The following is a 19,822-nucleotide window of genomic DNA, read 5'->3' on the forward strand; positions in this document are numbered from 1 at the left end:
TTGCTTGACAGTTATGTGCTTCTGTTGTAGAGAGTAGAAGTAGATTCTTGTCTCTTGCTTTAGTACATTGCATGAGCTTGTGAATCTACAGGATTTTCTACAGTGTGTGGGTGGGATTCTTAAGCAAGCTATGGAGAAGGTAAGATAATTATTGTTATCATTATATTTGTATATTAGGTATTATGTTCTACCATCTACTTTGGGACACATTTTTGGATGGCTAAATATGAAAGTTGATCCATAAATAATAATATAGTTGTCTCAATGAATACTTTCCTTTAATTCTATGTTTATATGGATCTTAGGAGGCTCCAAATTACAAATATCTTAGCCTATATAATAAGTCATGAATGAAATATTAAAAGTAGATGTTCATGTTCCTGGAGGCCCATAAAACAAGGAGGCTCTCTCCTTGGATCTTGTATTTTGATCAATTTCTCACAGTTTTAACAAAACACCAAAGATTTATTACAATATCTTCTTTCCTAATGAGATATATAATGAATATATACCAAATGTGATTGGGATTTTAAGGAATAGGGACTCCCATGCTTAAACATGATTGTGACATGCTCAAGATATAAATCCAATATGTAATGCTCATACATCATATAAATACACAAAATAAATCATCTCTTATATTAAGGTTCACATAAATATTTTACTTTTACATTGTGTCTTAAGTTTTATATTGATTTTTTAAAATTTTTTACATGAATAGTAATTCTTGGTAAATAATTTTGAATATAAAAATACTTAAATATATGCTAATAATTTAAAGATATATATAAATTTACTATCCAATAAAATTGTCAAAAAATAAATAATTTATTATATTAAAAATAATACATATTTTTACTTTGAAAATTAAGAAAGTACACTATATACCACACATGCTATTTTAAGATTTTAGAATTCCTTCACTTATTCATGAACATTAATTCAATCATAAGCTTGGTCAGGAATATTGATTCAATCAAAATTATTATTATTTTATTTTGATTAATGTACATGACATAAACATATATATTTCATATTTAATTTAATTTGTTTGTGTTATTAATAACTACTATAATATATAAATATTCTATGAATTTGATAAGACATGTAATTTTTTATTTATAAATATCCAACATAAAAATTATATAGCAAAACTAGCGTGCAATTGTAGATCTATTGGAAGATAATGGCAATAAAAGCATTCCTTTGTAAAATTGCAAAAGATAAAAGTAAGAATATTTATAGATAGCTATTTAATATGTCAATATTGGAGTTTTTCATTTCAAAACAAATTTGGAAAACTTATATAAAAATATAAGCTTTGATGGGCCAAGAAGAAGATATGATTTGATCTTTTATAATGTGCACAAGGTTTTAAAAGGTACATTTCTATTGTTCACCTTATAAGCTGGTTTGTAATATTTTCTTTTTCTGATATGATTAAAATGGAGAGAATCTTCCCATGGTATTTACCGTGGTATTTCTCATGTTATGAGTCCATGGTATTTGTTTTTGTTTTTTGAGGGAAAATAATAAAATAAAATTTCTAGAGAGTCCATCAAGCCTATAAAAAGGGATAGGAGCTAGGCATTTGGATCATCCCAGGTTTATCTATTTTATTGGTTTTCTGGAGAACTTAGTGTGGTTAGTTCTAGTGTGATTGTGAACTTGGGTTAGTTCCGATTTGATCCCAGAGATGAAAACCTCGTGGGTGTGATTTGTCTAGTAAATCCATCCAAAGTCCATGATTTTGATTTAGTCATTTGCTTTCTCTTTTGATGAGAAGTCGTGCATGCAATGGCAAGCCCAGCTATTTTTGTATGGGCATGCACTAATTTTCCTGCTAACCTAGGGTTTATTGTAATTAATCGAGCATCTCGAAAAAGACTAGTTCCGGTGATCCATTATAATCAATATAGCTAGTATTTATCAGTCTCTCAATTTCGGTGGTCTTCTCCACAACCACCCTAGTTGGCCATTCCCTTTCTTGCAGAAGGGAAAATTGTTATTTTCTAGATCAAAACTGGTATTTTTCTATGCATTGAATTTATCATCAAGCTAAGGCAGAATTATCAGAGATTCAAGGTAATTATTGGGCAGAGCTCCTCTTCTTACCTGGAGCATAAAGAACCATTCCAGGAAGACCGAAATCTATTGGATCTCTGAAGTGAATTAAAGTTCATATTGTTATCATGGGAAGCAAAGTCCTTCTCTATAGTCCTGGTCATGTGCATATCCTCTTGATAGATCGAATTTTTTTAGGAACTCTGAGTGCACTAGCAGACTGAGAATCCCCTTTAATTTTGGACGTATTTATCAGATTGGGCATGTTTTACTGGTTAATTTGACAGAACAAGGGAGCGATCTAATTTGAAGATCCGGTTGTAAAGTGGCCAAATCATGGTCATTTTCCATGGTCGAGATTGTGCTCGTGGGATCAAAGCAGTTGATTCGTGGTTCCATAGAAGGCATCCTTGTTTGCAGGCCGAGTTCCTAATTGATTGGCTAATAATTATCTCAATGGATTCAAGGAGGCTGAGCTACATATCACATTAGTATTAAGAAGGCCATACGAAAGTTATAGATCTGCCATAAGATCTGTCAAGAGATAAGTCATGAGGCCATCCAAATCGATCAAGTGAGGCTAATCCATTAATGTGTGAATAATAGGTGCACTGGGCGAGGACCATACATATTGTAGCAGGAGCAATGAAAAGTCGGCTGCAGGAGGGATTTTCCAGGGGCACACTGCAACCGCATCTCCAAGGTTGAGAGGGGTTGGGATCCGTGGGTTCCACATAGGGTTTGAAAAGGGCGACATAACACTTGTAATAGAAGGTCGCAAGCCTCTTCCAACACTGTGTAGAGTCGACATGTAACGACAACTTTGATTATCTCCTAAATTATTTCCAACATATGGGGAGATGCATTACCTTTGTCGTCATAGCAGTCCACAGCTATAAGAAAAATCTTTGTCTTCTTTCTCAGTGAAGAATAGATGTTTGAGACAATCACGTTATTCGCTGAGGCCCTTGGATCATCTACATCCGGCTTTGGCTCAGTTTCTTCAGTGATTAGAAACGGTGATGCCATTTTCAGTCGTGGGCTTACGCGCTGCCATAAAGGAATAACCAGGCGTAAGGGTCGAGAAGGTGTGGAGCTTGAAGGTCAAACAACCACACAGCCGCCTAGGAACGTAGATGTGGAAATGGTGCAGGGTCATTGTTGTGGGGGTAGCTAAGAGCGATTGTTGTTCAGTGAAGCAGTTCCAGGTACTGGTTACTCGGTCCCAAAAGCAGAGGTTGCAAGCATATTTACAATCAAAACCGTGTAACGACCAAACGCACACATGGTTGATCTGAAGGGTGATGCCTCTCTGTAGCAAGTCAAGGCTGTAAGGAGGATAATTTCGTGTGCCCAGCAGGGTAGTTGTAGTTCTCCAACAAAGTCACCAGTGAAAATTGGCGTAATAACCATAGGAGGACGGAAAAGGCTCACTGGCGAGGAGAAAATCGATTACTAAGGTTGCTATCTCCAGTCTCATAAGAAGGATCATTGGATCATTTGCGTCAGCGCTAGAAGAAGTTAAGATAATATTAACTTGAGTCATTCGATTGAATGGGCCCTATTTAATTGCATGTGTTTGTTGTCGCAATTTGAACCTAAGGTCGATCTAGGGTTCGATCTATCAGATAAATTTGCAATCCCTAGTTTTCCTAAGTGGAGTTATTACTGACGGGAATTACGAAGGTTGCATACTATTTTATTTGCATAATCCTAAGGTCGATCTAGGGTTCGATCTATCAGATAAATTTGCAATCCCTAGTTTTCCTCAGTGGAGTTATTACTGACGGGAATTACGAAGGTTGAACTCCACTGACGGGAATTACGAAGGTTGCATACTATTAGCTGATCAACCCCGAAGGGAATCGAGCTCCGTGGCCAATTACTAGGCCTAACTCCAAGGGCTTCGGGAAGAATTGACCCTGTGACCTCCCAATCGACAATGCACTGATTTGACCGGTTGAGCTAACCCTTGGGGCTGAAACCTTCATCATTTATATAAAGGAGTGATTATTGTTTAGATGACGTTGAAATTATTGCACCCTTTTAAATTACATGATACAATTATAACTTAATATACTGATTTTTTTTTGAACTGTGGTGACAGTTGTAGAGCGGGATCAAAGAGGGTCGATAAAGTCGTATGTCCAGTAGGTACATAATTGTTGAGGTCGAAGTTGTAGACCAAGAGGCCATACATATCGGCACCAAGGAACACATATCATCGCAAAAACCATGGAGCCATCCAAGGCTCATGCATTTGAAAGGGGTATACACAATCCCATGTGCAGTATTCCATCCTATACTATGCAATTCAAGGTTTTAAATAAATGGGTCAAATCTGCGACACAAACATGGTGGAGATATAAGGATTATGGGAGATATAAGGTTTAATTTATTTTTTTTGGGATATATAAGAAGAAGAAGAAGAAGAAGAAGAAGAAGAAGAAGAAGGGGCTTTAATTTCTCAATTAGATATTTGAAGAATCCATATTCCTCTGCTTTGGTATGTGAGAAGATGGGTCGTCTTGAAGAGATCTTGGAAAAAACCTAGAAACTTCTTGATGAACTAGTGAGAATATATGGTCCTTTACACAACAATACCTCCTTAGACCAAAATGATGGTCAAATTAGCAGACCATTCTCGAAAATAGTCCATGTCATTCTGCATCCAAAGCACCCATGGGAAGTGAAGGAAAGATAGGAAAGAGGGGCTAAGCTCTTCGCACTTGGATATGAATTGCAACAAACAAAGTCAGACATAGACCTTCATAAGTTGGAGGAATTAGACACATGTCTATCCAAGGTGGGGCAGCCAGAATGGAAGAAACTCAGTTGGGCTCTCAAGCCATCTATGCTTGCATTAATACAATCCAAACTCTAGGAGCATCCTTGTGAAGAGGTCAGGCTTACAGTTGCTTCTTGTCTTAGTAGGATAATAAATTTAACATTGCCTCTACTGGCTTACAATAATTATATCATGAGAGAGGTATTGCAGCTGATAGTAGAAGCCTTTCAAGGGTTGAACAACATCATGCTTCCTACCTTTCAAAAGCGGTGCAAAGTCTTAGAACTCATGGCAGAGTTTAGCTTTGAAACATACATGTTGAATCTGGAATGTGATGACTTAATCTTTCGGGTGTTCAAGAACTTTTTCAACAACATTACATCCTCTCATCTAGACCGTGTCAACATATTAAGCATGCAACATATTGAGTCCTTGTTCCTAAATGGAGATGTTGACATCTGCAAGATACTAAGATCCAAACTATTGGCCATATGGAGGAAGGAACTAATTGTATCAACAACTGCCTATGATCTAGTGGAGAAGTTGGTCATGCAAAACGTAAAATTTCTCAGATGGGTGCTGACTAAGAAGGAGCTTAAAAGGATTGATGGAGGAAGCAAGAACAAAGGTAGTAAAACCTGCAACAGGAATGAACTAACAAGGAGAGGACTATGCGTTATCTTCAAGGGACCTTCGGCACTTGACCATTCATGTCCAGGTGATAGGAAGGAGGTAAAAAGTACAAAACAAGAGGATATTCCTTCAGATCATGGGGTGTCTTCTATAGTTTGGCCTATTGATTTTCAGGATGGTGAGCAACAACATGATATTATTCAGGGAGACTTGCAAGATGACAATCATTCAAAAGTGCACGAGGAAATTTTACCTAATGGTATTGATGAGGTAGAATCCTATACAATTGAGTCCATGGGTCTCCAAGGGGATGTCCATAAAGAATATGAGTAGTTAATTATAGATAATAGTCCACAAGTGCATCTATGTTTGACAACTGGAGAAGATGAACAACATATTGTCTTCACAGATGTGGGAGGCCAAGAAAACTTGAGTGAGGAGATAACATTAGTGAACTGACATGATGAGCATGATTATGAGGAGGGGCATGACATACATAATGTGTAGGATGAACCATTCCCAGAGAGTCGGTAAAAGGCTCAAGTTGAAGCTGTGGTCATGGGGCATCCAGTGCAAATGTTAGGTTCCTATACTACTAGTGTAGCCCCTTATTGTTATTAGTGAAACCCCCTTATTGTATTTTTGTGCTCATGTAGTCCCCATATTGTTCTTATTGTGCACCATAGAAGCCCACTATTGTTATTTTTGTGCCCTTATAGTATTATTGTTATGTCAACTCTGATTATATTGTGACCCCTTAGACTCCTATATATAGAAAGGAGGCCTTGTCATTTGTATCATCGAAGAATTATTCATTTGTGTAAAGTAAAGGAGGATTTCCCCTCTAAGAGGCTAATTTTGAATTCATTGATACATTTCTTCTTCTATTTTGTGAGTTGGTTGCATAACATTTGGTATCAGAGCTTTGGATTCTAGGGTTTCGCTGCTGCAAACAAATCATCATGGAATTTTCCCTATAACTGTTTTTCTACGAAGCTTTAGAAGCTAAAACTAAAACCCAGTGGAGCCGAAACCTTGGTGAACCTCGTGTACGCATTTTAGATCTTGGTTCGCTATATTTTCAGATATATGATCCAAGGATGTAAGGGTTTTTACAAGCTCCTGAATTTCATCTCAAACATGTGACCTTGGGAAAAGCATCATAAATTTCTCTCTAAGCATCAGATTCAAATTTAATAAAAAGTGACAGAAAGAGGACTAGATTTAGTTTGTTGGGTATTGTTTTTAGGGCCGAAGGTCAAAATAGTGACACGTGGCACTTCATACAAGTTTTCTATATGGAAGGAGTCTATAATCAGGTCATCGTGGGAGATTGGGAATAGTACTTTCTTGGAGAATCCAATCTTGATCAGACTTGTGGGGTTGAAAAGAAGACTTAGAGGGATACCAAAGGAAAAAAATTTAGACCTTGGAGATCAGAAATTATAGAGATACAACAAATTTAATATCAAGCTCATACAAAGCAAAAAAGAAGATTTGAAGTGATTCAAAGGAAGCATAATTATCATTAATTGATGCTCGAAGAAAGAAAATGGAAACGCCTAGTATGCAACCCATAAGCTCTACTATGACACCTGAAGAAGAGGAATAGATGCAACATGATATATCAAAATTGCGAGACCAAGTGCAACAAATTTCACTCTCGCAAAAAGTAACAAAAAATGAATTGGAAGCCATGATGAATGTTAAGATAGATGGTATAAAAAGGGACATGGGAGTTTTGAATGATGGTTTAAAATCATACATGGAAGCAATGATGAATGTCAAGATAGAGGGGTTGAAGGAAGGTTCGAAAAAGTTGCTAGAAGAAAGGCATCCCGGTGGTGACAAGGCAATCCATGAAAATCATAATGAAGACAAAATGAGTATCAATTATGCTTTTAGAGACTCCAATGTGGGGTTTAAGAACCACCAGATTCCAAAGATAGGTATGAGGAATTTTGATGGAAAAGATCCAGTAACTTGGATACTACGGATGGAGAAATAGTTTGATCTACATGATGTGCAACCCTCATAAAAGGTACATATTGCATCTTTATATTTAGAACCCAATCAGTTTGTATGGTATAAATGTCTTTGTTCTCATAAATCACTTGTCACCTAGTCAATTTTTTATAGAGGAAATGATAACACGAATATGCAAAGAGCAACATGTTCTTTAGCCGACTGATAAATCTCAAACAAAAGGGTTCAATGGAAGAGCACATTGAAGACTTCCAAAAATTGAATATTAGGGTAACCAATATTCTAGAGGAGAATATGATTGATGTCTTCATAGGGACTTTTAAAGATAACATTTAACATGAGATTTGCCTTTGGGAACTTGATTTATTGGAGAAGGCATTCAGGGTGGCAAGAAAAGTTGAAAGAAAAATTATGGCAACAAGGAAGTCTACCACTCACAACTATAAAGATGGAAGTGTTGATAATCCTACTCTTCAACAACCTACAAGGTTGACACCGCAAGAATTGGAGGAAAAAAGAGAAAAAGGACTTGGTTACAATTGTGATAAAAAATACATTAAGGTCATAAGTGTAACGAGAAGAAGTTATTATACACAGATTGTGAAGAGGAGGAACAAAAGGAACAAAAAATATCAAAAGAGGAGGATATACACCAGAAACCAACCCTGGAGAAAGAAGGAATGAATCTAACCATATCTTGTAATGCATTGGGAGGAATTACCACTCAAAATATCAAGATAGAAGGACATATCATGAAGAAAAAGGATAACCTCACTTTGGGGCAGAATCGAATGAAACAACAGGGAAATCAACATCACGGCAAAAGAAGTTTTGATGCAGGCGACTTGGTATTTTTACGGCTACAACCATACAAACAAATTTCTCTCAAGCAAGCTAAGAAGGATAATAAATGATCACCAAAATACTATGGTCCTTACAAGGTGTTGCAAAAGATTAGTACTATGACATACAAATTGCAACTTCTTGCATCTTCCCGAGTGCGCCCAGTTTTCCATGTTTCATGCTTAAAGAAGGTTATATGTGACAAGCTCCCAGTTCACATAATATTGTCGAAACTTGATGAGGAAGGAAAAATCGTATTGGAACCTGAAGTAGCCACGAAAACAAGAACCTGACAACTACGAAATCGATCAATTTTAGAGTATCTCATCAAGTGGAAGAGCTTACCACTGAAACTTCCACATGGGAGGATGAGAATTTTATATAGAAGCATCCAAAACTATTCAAGCATTGAGGAGAACACTTTTTTGAAGGAGAGGGGCATGTTAGGTCCCTGTACTACTAGTGTAGCCGCTTATTTTTATTAGTGCAACCCCCTTATTGTATTCTTGTGCCCATGTAGTCCCCATATTGTTATTATTATGCCCCATATAAGCCCACTATTATTATTTTTGTGCCCTTCCAATATTATTGTTATGCCAACTCTGATTATATTGTGACCCCTTAGACTCATATATATAGAAAGGAGGTCTTGTCATTTGTATCATTGAAGAATTGTTCATTTGTATAATGTAAAGGAGGTTACCCCCTCGAAGAGGCTAATTTCGAAGTCGTTGATCTATTCCTTCTTCTATTTTGTGAGCTGGTTGCATAATAGTAAATAGGTACAAGGACATTCAACAGGGCACCAGAATCACCAGTAGAGGAATTTTGGGGAAAGATCACACATTTCAAGATAGATATTATGATGTTGAAGCAGAGAGTCCAGATAGCTCGAGACACTATCTTACAGGAGAACATAAAAATTGAGGAACTCATAGGGGTATGTGCCGAGTCAGCAACCAAACTATCTAGTGTAAAGGAACATCTCAAGTCCCTCACAATGCAGTAGGAGGAATACAATTGGGAGTTCCAGAGAAGCCCTATAGAAGAGTACATAGATAGGGCTTGCAACAGTACCAAACCATCTTTATACGTTAGGGAGAGCAGGGAAGAGTTCTATAAATGGGTCATGTTGGGTGATCATGTGGAGCAAAATGAGTTGAGAATCAGGCAACATCAACATGGTAGAATTATTCCATGTGCAGACATTCATGCATTATATCCTTGAATCCATGAGATGGATTGGCAAGATATTATGAGTTGGAACTCTATTGATGGGATGATTCCTAGGAGGATACTCTTAGCCAAGGGAATATTGCAGCTTGTGCTCTGAAGCATAGGAAATGTTGAAGAGTTGAGATAGTATCATAACCCACAGGTCCTAGGACTTAGGTGGCATTGGGATCTAGGAGAATCTATAAGCAATATTGACCAAAGGATTGTTTGGGATCTAGGTATCGAAGGATCCATTCAGGATCATTTAGCATGGAGGCATGGAATAACAAAATGGGTTGTATGAGATCCTAGTATCAATGTAAAAATGCTTCTGTGTGGACATAAGTGGATTGCTCGAGGGCAAGCAACCTTTGTGCAGGAGGATTCGTAATATTCCCTTTTCTTGATATGGTCAAAGTTGATGAAGCTACCCACGGTATTTACCATGGTATTTTCCCATGGCATTTGCCCATGGTATTTGCCTTTGTTTTTCAAGGAAAAAGAATAAAATAAGGATTCTAGAGGGTCCATCAAGCCTATACAAAGGGATAAGAGCTAGGCATTTGGATCATCTTGAGATTATCTATCTTATTGTGTTTTCTTGAGAACTTGGCGTGACCAATCCCAGTTTGATCCCAAGGACTAAAACCCTATGGGTGTGATTTTTCTGGTGGATCTATCCATGGGTCCTGTTATCTCAAAATCAGACCCTGAAAGGCTGCAGACCAGGAAGACTTCAAGTAACTATTTCAAACCTACTTTAGGTTGAGGCTTAGCCTCCCCAACCTGAGAGGGCTCTCTCAAAGGATTAAAGGTTTTTGATTATGATCAAGATGGCTAACTCTTGTGAAACAAATAAAAATGAAAATGGTGGAAACACAACTAACAAGTATCCATTGGGCTTATGGAGTCATATATGATTCAGTATTAACAGTAGGGTTGGCTTTGCATAGAAGTCAAGGCATTCAGATTTCAACATATGTAGAGCACACCAAACACATAGAAGGCAGTTTACGAGTATATGAAGGAAATTAGAGCACTGTTAGCGATTTCTAAGTAATCACATACTCATAACACTGTAGATAACATGAAAAGACAACAAAAGAAATTCATCACATTGAAATCTTTATGATTCTTGAGAAGCATAAGCCAATACTGTATTACCAAAAAACAGAGTCTTTTACATAAGCCAAATATCAGAGCTTTTTTTCATAAATTTCCAACCCGTATTACATTGCTCTTTCTCCTATATATAGAGCTCTTCTACCTAACTGAGATTCCTCCTCAAGCATGAGGGGAACTCAAATTCTCCTTATCATGACACCTATTGACATATTAAACTAACTATTAAAAGCAACTTACTACTAATTGACAGCTCTAGAAACCTAAAACAATTAGGATTCTAATTCTACATCATGCTGAACATAGCATTTATTACAATCAAGATTCATTCTCTGACAAGTGGTTTCCTTCAGCTTTGGCCTTGATGGATGTTTAAAGCTCTTTGATGGACCTTACTATCTTATCTCTTCATTGCTGCTAAGAAATAGGAAACTGCCCCTGTTTTTATGCTTTTGGTTTCCTCAAAGATATCCGGAAATAATTAACCATGTTGATCTTCTTGAATTAGTCAACAATCTATTGGAGTGCCACTTCTTTCATGTGCTGTCGAACTTTCCCATGTGTGAAGACAAGACCTCCTCCAAGTTGTCTGACATATCATGAACTGTAGTAACTATGATCACTTTATAACAAAAAGTTTAAAGTTCAATCATATGTTTCCTCCACCTGTTTTTCCCTTGTTGAATGTTGACACTTGTTACATGATCCTTTGAAGAAATTCCTTTTTCAAAAATTTTCCCTCGGTCTCTCAAAATTGGTTGACTGAGTTTTAATTATGTAGCTACAACAGTTTCGTAGCGCGCTACGAAACTACTGTGCATTAGGCATCATCTTCAGCAGTTTCGTAGCGCGCTACGAAACTGTTGTGCATTAGGTATCATCTTCAGCAGTTTCGTAGCGCGCTATGAAACTGTTGTGTAATCACCAAAACACAGCTTAATACCAAAAGTTTGATATCTTGGGCTTCCTTATATTTAAATATTCTTTTTAGCTGCTCCAAAGCTTTTCAAAACTGAGTGGAGACGTATGATTCTTCAAGAAAAATTGCAACAAGGAAAACCATCAAAATTTGGAACATAATCTTTCTCACTAGCTCCAGGGGTGTTCAGTTTTGAATATCCTTTGAGATTAAGGTTTGGTTCTATGGCCTGATCCAAAGTATCCTTTGCCATGGCTTCCTCCAGTGGATATCTTCGGAAAGCAGGCTCAAAACGACTTTTACAAAACCTGTGAAACCAAATTGTCAACACTGGAAGGGCTAAAAGTATAGGCGTGGAGTCACCTGCTTTTTTAGTGCTTAGCAGACCAAGTAGTAGTAGTTGTGATATTACTAATGCAGCAACTATATGACTATGAACATGAGGCCAAAATGCTGCTACACTCTCATACTCCTGATTATACACATTGATAACCTGATGTCGATACACAAAGTATGCAAATCCAAAAAAGATGACTATGAAAGGCAGAAGTATTGGTGTGACCACTGCATACACAAGTCCAAGCAGAAAGTATAGTTGAAGTTGAGGAAGTGCTTCTGGGAAACCGACACTGCCAGGATCCATGGCATTCTCCCTATCCTTCTCAGTCTTCACCAAAAACATGTTCTTCAGATGAAAAATGATTAATGGCTTCAATCGGAGAATTTCACCAGCAATGCCAGCCCATCCATCAACCATGATATAAGTGATGAAAAAGGTAGCTTTCATTGGTATTGAAACTCCAATAGTCTTTGGTATCTGTGTTGGAGATTGATGAAGAAAAGCATGAAGCTGTTGAAATGTTGTTCCAGTAATTATACTTCCAAGAAATACATTCACCAGCATAAAGTAATAATACTTTGCAGCAGCTCTCCTTTCAAGTATAGATGTTGCTGCATAACCTTCAATTTTTGACATGATCATCAAGATAGTAGGAAGTAAAATAAGAAATATCTTCAAAGCCAACCCTGGTAGAAATCCTTGAAGAAATGACTTGATAATTTTCACTTCTATTATTGGTTTCAGGAAGGGAGCAACCTTCTCAATTCCATCAAGGTTGGCCAATGACTGGACTGCTGCAATTGGGATCATGAAGAAAAATACAAGGAAAAAGAGTGTAACACCCATGAGTAGTTTCCGAATTGTGATTGCAACAAATGGAATGGCCAGATTGTTCAGGGGCTCACTCTGTTAACCAAATTGTTGGGTTCTTGCTTTGTTGTGTTTGTGCACAAACAACAGCTCCCCAACGTGTATTAAATGAAACAAATGCAACAGGCATGATTGCCTCAGGATCTTTCAGTACCCGTTCTCGTTCTTCTGCTATTTTCGTAACCAAAGTGTCAATTTCTGTTGTGTAAAGGTCAATGGCATCCACTCTTTCACCCCAAAGACCGAGAAAACCTTCCTTTGTTGTGGGCCTCTTTTCAGGATGTCTTGAATACTTGATCTGGTAGTAATCAAGCCAGTTTTTGAGTTTCTCCTTCTTCTTAACAAGCTTGGCAAGCTTATTTGCATTGTAGACAACCTGATGAGTGAGGTAGTGATCAGGATGGTTAACTCGAAAAAAATGATCAACATGCTCACTAATTGTCTCATCAGTATCTGGAGGAACATTTCTGACTAGGACACTGAATTGATCGGCACGACGACGTTGTGAAGCCAAGAAATGCAGCCTCATGCTTGCTATTTTGTCATACTCTACATAAAGCACAAAACATGTCCATGCTGAAAACACATACGCCATTAATAGATGAGCCCAAAACCTTTGAGAACCACTCTGGACATTTTATTTGAAAGTTTGTCAATGTCACTAAAGACCAGCTTTTTCTTTAAGTTTACTAAAGTCCCTCCTGTGGCATTTACTGGAACAAGGATTGCACAAGCAAGAATGCCAAAGGTACAAAGATTTTCAGACCTACAATGTAGATCCGGAGGTAAACAACGGAATCAAGACCGGCGTGATCAATGAGCTCCGCCTGGGGCATTCTGAGAGCCTCCGGCATCCAATTGAGAAAACGCATGTATGCTCTACTTGATGTGTGACTTCCTTAAGGAAATTTTTCTTGAGTGATAATAGGTCCTCTATTGTGGTTCAATATTTTTCTTTCTCTTTTGATGAGTAATTGTGCATGGCATTGCAAGTACTTCAATATTTTTGTATGGTCATGTACTATTTTATTCAGTTAATAATATAAATAAATGTTGCATATGTTTTAGATCCCTTGTATTCTATGCTTGTCTTGTCAATGTTTTTATTAGAACACCAAAATATTCCAAATCTGTTAATTATTTAGCCATTTAAAATCTTACATAGCTATAGTGCTCTACTAAGTTATTTAGTATACTCATGTTCTCAACAATTATGACATTGTCTTTAGAAATTAATTACTCTTTAATATACCAATATGTTCCATCTTGTCTTTTCAAACAAAATATGGAAAACCTACTTAAAAATATCAGCTTTGCTGCATCCTAATTTGATCTTGTATAATATTCCCAAGACCTTAAAATATACATATTTATTGTTCACCCTAATAACCAATTGTTCTTGAAAGTATTTAGTATAACCATGTTCTCAAAAGTTACGACATTGTATTTAGAAATTGATTTTGCAAATACTCTATAAAATTTATGAAGCTTGATAGAAATAATTAAATTCAGTTACATGGGCTTCTAATAGTAATAAAAAAATTGTGACTTAATTCTCTCGTCAAATACCTCCCTTAATAAGTTACATATGGACTCAATAAATAAAAAGACCAAAGCCTCATGGACTTTACTTATTGAAGGCTAATCAAGTTATCATAACCAGAGCTTCATTAACTTTGCTTTAGCAAAGGTTATTTAAGTTGTACACAAAGATAAATCGTATGATATTATGGTATGCTGAGGATGGTACAACCCAATAACTCATCTATTTACCGTGTAGGGGTGTCACATTCGTTTTTAAATCCATCTAATAATTAAACATGATGTGATTAATAAAAATAAGTTAATAAGATATGGACATTTCAAAATCATTTTATAATATGTTTTGATATTATAGATTAATTGTTTTTATTTTACTTAAATTAATAATAATATTTCAAAATCACTTAATTTAATTAATAAAATAAAATTAAATAGGTTAAAAGTGGATACAAAGAAAATAAACAAAAATGATGAAACAATTAAAAAATTATTTCCTAATGGGTTAATATTAAAAATTAATTATTTTTATTTTATTTAAATTAATAATTAATATTAGAAATTAAAGATATTGGAGATGATGGTGGAAGAGAATAGATTTTAATACGTCATGGAAGAGCAATTAGGGTATCTTAGTTATTGTTGATTGTTTTGTTGTAGATCTAGGGTTTATTTTATGGTTAAGTGCATATTTTTTTAGTCTTCATGATAGATTTGGAGATTTTTCCATTAAATCAGGGTTTGTATAGGTTTTTAACCAGTTTGGTTTGATATAAGCTCAAATTTTCTTTTTCTATTTCATGTATTCATGACCCATTGGGGCTTTTCTCTAGATCTTGTGTGGTTGAGATCATTGCTTGTTCAATGGGTCTCCCAAGCATATTTGTTAACAAGGCAGAGTCAATTCTCTCTTGTTTTGGGGTTTTCCTCTTTTGGTAAGAAGAATGTGACTACATTGATGGAAATATGTTTGATTAGTAAGTCCATTGGCCTTTGGCCTAGCTATAATTTTGTTTTAGAATGAACCTAAGTTAATCAGGTAAATCATGAGCCATGCGGTATTTTCTATTGCAGAAATGATTATTATACTTTTCTTTTTGAAACAGTGAGAGTTGCTTCCTCGATTGGAGACTGGTCATCCTTGTCCTCTGTTAAATCTTCTTTTACCAAAAGAATAATTTTTTCTTTATTCTCGATGGCTTTAAACTGATCCCCCTCTGTTATCCATATAGATATGTGTTCCTCTTCTTCATCATTTCTACTGCTTTGGGAAGCCTCTACAAGAACTGCAATTACAAGGCTCAAATCACTTTCAAATGTTCAAATATAGAAATAAATAATCACAGAGTGGGATCATATACTAAATCTCTCACATTTCTCTAAGGTATCAATGCCAAACAAAAGAAAAGAGAAGGTTATGTCCTACATGAAGTTTGAGTAGATTCATTCTCCATATCTACTTGTCTGCAATTATTTAATGCCTTCAAATTATTGATGTTATATTTTCAATATTCTTCTCTACAGTTGAATCCCCGGGCCAGGGCCACGTAACTAGCATAAGGCTTAAGCAATCCACCTGCACAGAAGCTCCATATGGATCTTGAATTCTAGTTATCAGTCAGTCAGACATGAGCACACTTTCTCTGATTGCTCGACCCTTACTCACGCCCGTTCTCCTTTTCAAAAAAAAATCTACACCACCAACCTTATTGACTTGTTAAGTCAAAAAAATATTGTGATCTCAGAACACTTCTCTCCCTTCTTTGTTATTATAGAAATAAATTTTTAAAGAGCATCAGTTAATTGATTTCTTTCTTAAGTTCCTTTTGTCATTGCGACAAACACCCTCTAAAATTGTTCCTCCAGTTGAATTTTGGAGCCTCCTTGTGATCTTACAATATGTCTTTGATTATAGTCGCTTCATGATTGGTTCATGTTTTTCTGAATGTTTAAGCCTTGTTTCAAGATTTTAATTGTTGAAACCACTTACTTACACACGCTTAGCTTTCGATGCATCTGCAAGTGCACCTGTTTCTTGTAAGCTCAAAATTCAAAGTTTACGTCTATAGAAAATAATTGAGCAGTCCTTGCCTGCGTAGGATCTGGAAATAGTGATTGCGCAATCCTTAATGGCATTCATTGCATAGATCCTAAACATTATGAAACACTTACTAACTTACACAGATGACAAGGACAATGTACTGCAAAATCCATGCTAACAGTTAGTGTGAAACATTATTTGACAACATCTCTCACCCTTAGTGAGAATTGTATCATCATGTTGATGATTTTACTCAATTGTTGCTTTTGGGAGCCTTTTGTTTTCACAAGTGTTCCTTTCACTTTTACGACTGTCATTTTTTCTTGCTTTCACTTTAACAAGTGTCGCTTTTTCTTTCTCTTTATTTTAGCATGTGTCACTTTCAATTTCTTTAGCGTTTGCAAGTGTCATTTTCACTTTTTCTTATTATAGCAAGTGTCATTTTTAACTGTTTGTACTCCTGCATGTGTTGCACCTTAGCACATCATTAGAGGAAGCTCTAGTTTTGCATTAGCTAATAAGATATATCACAAGAATATGTTCTAGACACTCTCCCACAACTTGGCACACTTTTTGGTTGTAGTCGACACCTGTGTCATAACTTGTATTTTGAATGTCGCAAAGTTATGTTTCAACTGTTGCACCTAGAAATTTGTGTCACTTTGTTATTGTTTCAAGGTATACATGTTGATTTTGGGTACTGAGCATTCCCTTGGCTATGTTGATGTTATATGAGTGTACGATCATTATTTTAGGACTGTTTGCATGTCTTATTATATCTTGTCTCACTAATCTCACACTTAGTCATTTTCGGAGCTTCCATTGTCATTGCAACCTACTAACCTTTCTCTCTCTTAGAACTATGCATTTTGCAGTTTCTACCTCCAAGGACTGTGCATTGTGCAATTTTAGTACTCAGTCCTTGCCTCTTACATCTACAAACTATGCAATCATTGCTTAGTTAGGTTTCCACTACGCATTGTGAAATCTCATTTAGCAGTCAAGCCTATCTCAGTCCTTGACTTGCTTAACTTCACAATCACCTGCCTCAGTCCCTCCAGAATTGTGCATTGTGAAATCGTAGTGAGTATGCTAGCCTCACTGCATCACCAACTTCCTATATTACATAGTTCTACCTTCTAGTCTCTCATCCACTATGCATTGTGTAGTAACAGTGACTAGACCTTCATCACTACCTCCTGGAACTGTGCACTATGCAATCCCTGAGCCTCCTTCTCAGTCATAGACTTTATCTTGGCTTGACCAGCATGTTGCATAAGGAACAATATTTACTAGGAGATTTTAGGACTGATGTTGTCTTGTGATGAGTGAAATCCATTTGCAGGTACTGTTATCTTGAAATGACATGATCATGCTCTAGGAGGAAGCCAAGGAGAGGATGTAAGAAAGCACTTGTGGAGAAGAAGCACCGGAAGAACCATAATGAATACATGAAGGAATGTTTGACCATGAAAGATAGATGGTAGCTCAAGATAACTGCAAGGTTTCAACACTCACCTAAGGCCCTTTGGAGGGTGAAGATAAAGAACAAACAAAGATCCATCATGAAGAAGTCAAAGTCATAGTAGCAAGGAGAAGAGACTGACATTGATGAAATCAAGTCTTATGCCATCATTGCCAATTTATGGCTTCTTAAAGTTTCATTACAAAGTCATATGTGTCAATATATTTTTCCACATCATTTGTGGAATGTAATTATGTAATTTCCAAAGAATGATAAAATGTAAATGTGTGGAAGCCCAAACGTCCCACATGGAATGTGAAAAGTCACTTGAAAATTCTAAAGTCATGTAGAAGTTTAAAGGCCAGATAGGAATTTGAAAAGTCACAATAGAAGCTCAAGAGTCACGAGGGAGGTCAAGAGTCACATGGGAGGTGGAGAGTCACCTCATTTGTTATAAATACACCCTCATAGCTCAAGAGAATAAACTTTGGACTTTGGATTTTTCACCTTGGATTCTCTAGTTTGGCATAGGAGAGAATATATTTCTTTGGAGGAGAAAGTGGTGACTTAATGTTCCGCTATTTGGGTTAGTGTGGAAACATTGTAATTGTATATCTTGGGACTTCTACATAATATACGAAACTATTTGAGTCGACATACTTTCATGCATATGTTGTGAATGATTATAGGACTATTATTTCATTATTTGCAGTGTATGTTTATGTTAACACATACTAATAAAAATGAGCTATTTCATTGGCTTTGGTATGAATCTTATTGAATGTGCATTGTTACTTGATTTTATTATCATTGTTATCTTTTGAACTAATTTGCAAGTTAATCAATGATTCTTTCATGCTCTTGTGTGTTTCTTTTATGATAATACTATTACTTTTCTTCTAGAGGCTCACTCTTTATTTTCTCTTCCGCGAAAGTACCATATATGCATTGCAATTGTATGCCTCACAGTGTCAACTTACTTTCTTGTTTCAAAGATTGTTTGCATAATCTCTTATCTTATAATTACAACCAAGGAAAATTCCTAAGGATAATGACAACCGACCTTATTTCCCAGTTGGGGCTCCTACTCCAAAGGGTGTGAGGTCTAGTTGGGACTTCATACTGGGGAGACCCCCTTGGTTAATAGATTTTTAGCACCGTCAACAAGTTTGATAGACCATATTGGTTTTTCTGAACATCAACCAACATCATCATCATTACGCTTGGTCGAGATTTATGCTAGTACACGTGGATATTTTGAACATGATGGCTTAGTCTTCATGAATATCAATGGTCAGTATGCCTATTAGTCATGATTTACATATATTGAATTATAATTTAGCATAAGGGCAAATCTTGTAGCTAACTTACACAATGTGGGTGGGACCTAACAGTGAGCCTTTGAATATTCCAATGTGTGCCTTCAAGTAGTGGTTAATGTGGGCCCAAATCTTCTTTTTTTCAAAAGCAACAAAAGGAACTCTTGAAAATTGTAGTTTCTACTTTTATTATTATGGGTGTATATGTGCGTGAAAACTTAATTTAAAATAGTAATAATAATATTTTTTTTTTATAAAATAACATATTATTGATTAAAATTATTATTTTTTATATGTATTTTTAAGTATCTAAATTTACTTAAAAAATTTAAAGTAATAATTCAAAACTAAAAACAATAATTTATTATTCATTTATAAAAGAATATAATTGTTATAAAGTTTTGAAAGCATTATATTTTCAACAACCCATAAAATTATATTTCCATTTATTCTCAATTTTTAGATATTTAATGTATTAACAATATTGAACACAAATAGATGTAAATTATGATTTAGGATTCAAGATTTTATGTGGGGGTGTTTGTATTTGGCATCTAAAAAGTAATAATCGTTTATATTTTCATTGTCTCTCATTTATTCTTCTATACTATGTATCTTTCCATAACAATAAATCTATCATATAGTTGGTGTATATATAATCTTATTATTGAATTTGTA

At 35.8% G+C, this 19,822-nt stretch overlaps 1 pseudogene; it reads right to left on the reverse strand.

The window, feature by feature from the left end:
- Positions 1-11,553: 11,553 nt before the first annotated feature.
- On the reverse strand, positions 11,554-13,655 carry LOC149194949 (hyperosmolality-gated Ca2+ permeable channel 1.5 pseudogene; annotated as a pseudogene).
- Positions 13,656-19,822: the final 6,167 nt, after the last annotated feature.

The sequence above is a fragment of the Pinus tabuliformis genome, chromosome 2_2 (genome assembly GCF_031772625.1).
Source record: "Pinus tabuliformis cultivar Carrire ecotype Pingquan chromosome 2_2, CPIR1, whole genome shotgun sequence".
Lineage (NCBI taxonomy): Eukaryota > Viridiplantae > Streptophyta > Pinopsida > Pinales > Pinaceae > Pinus > Pinus tabuliformis.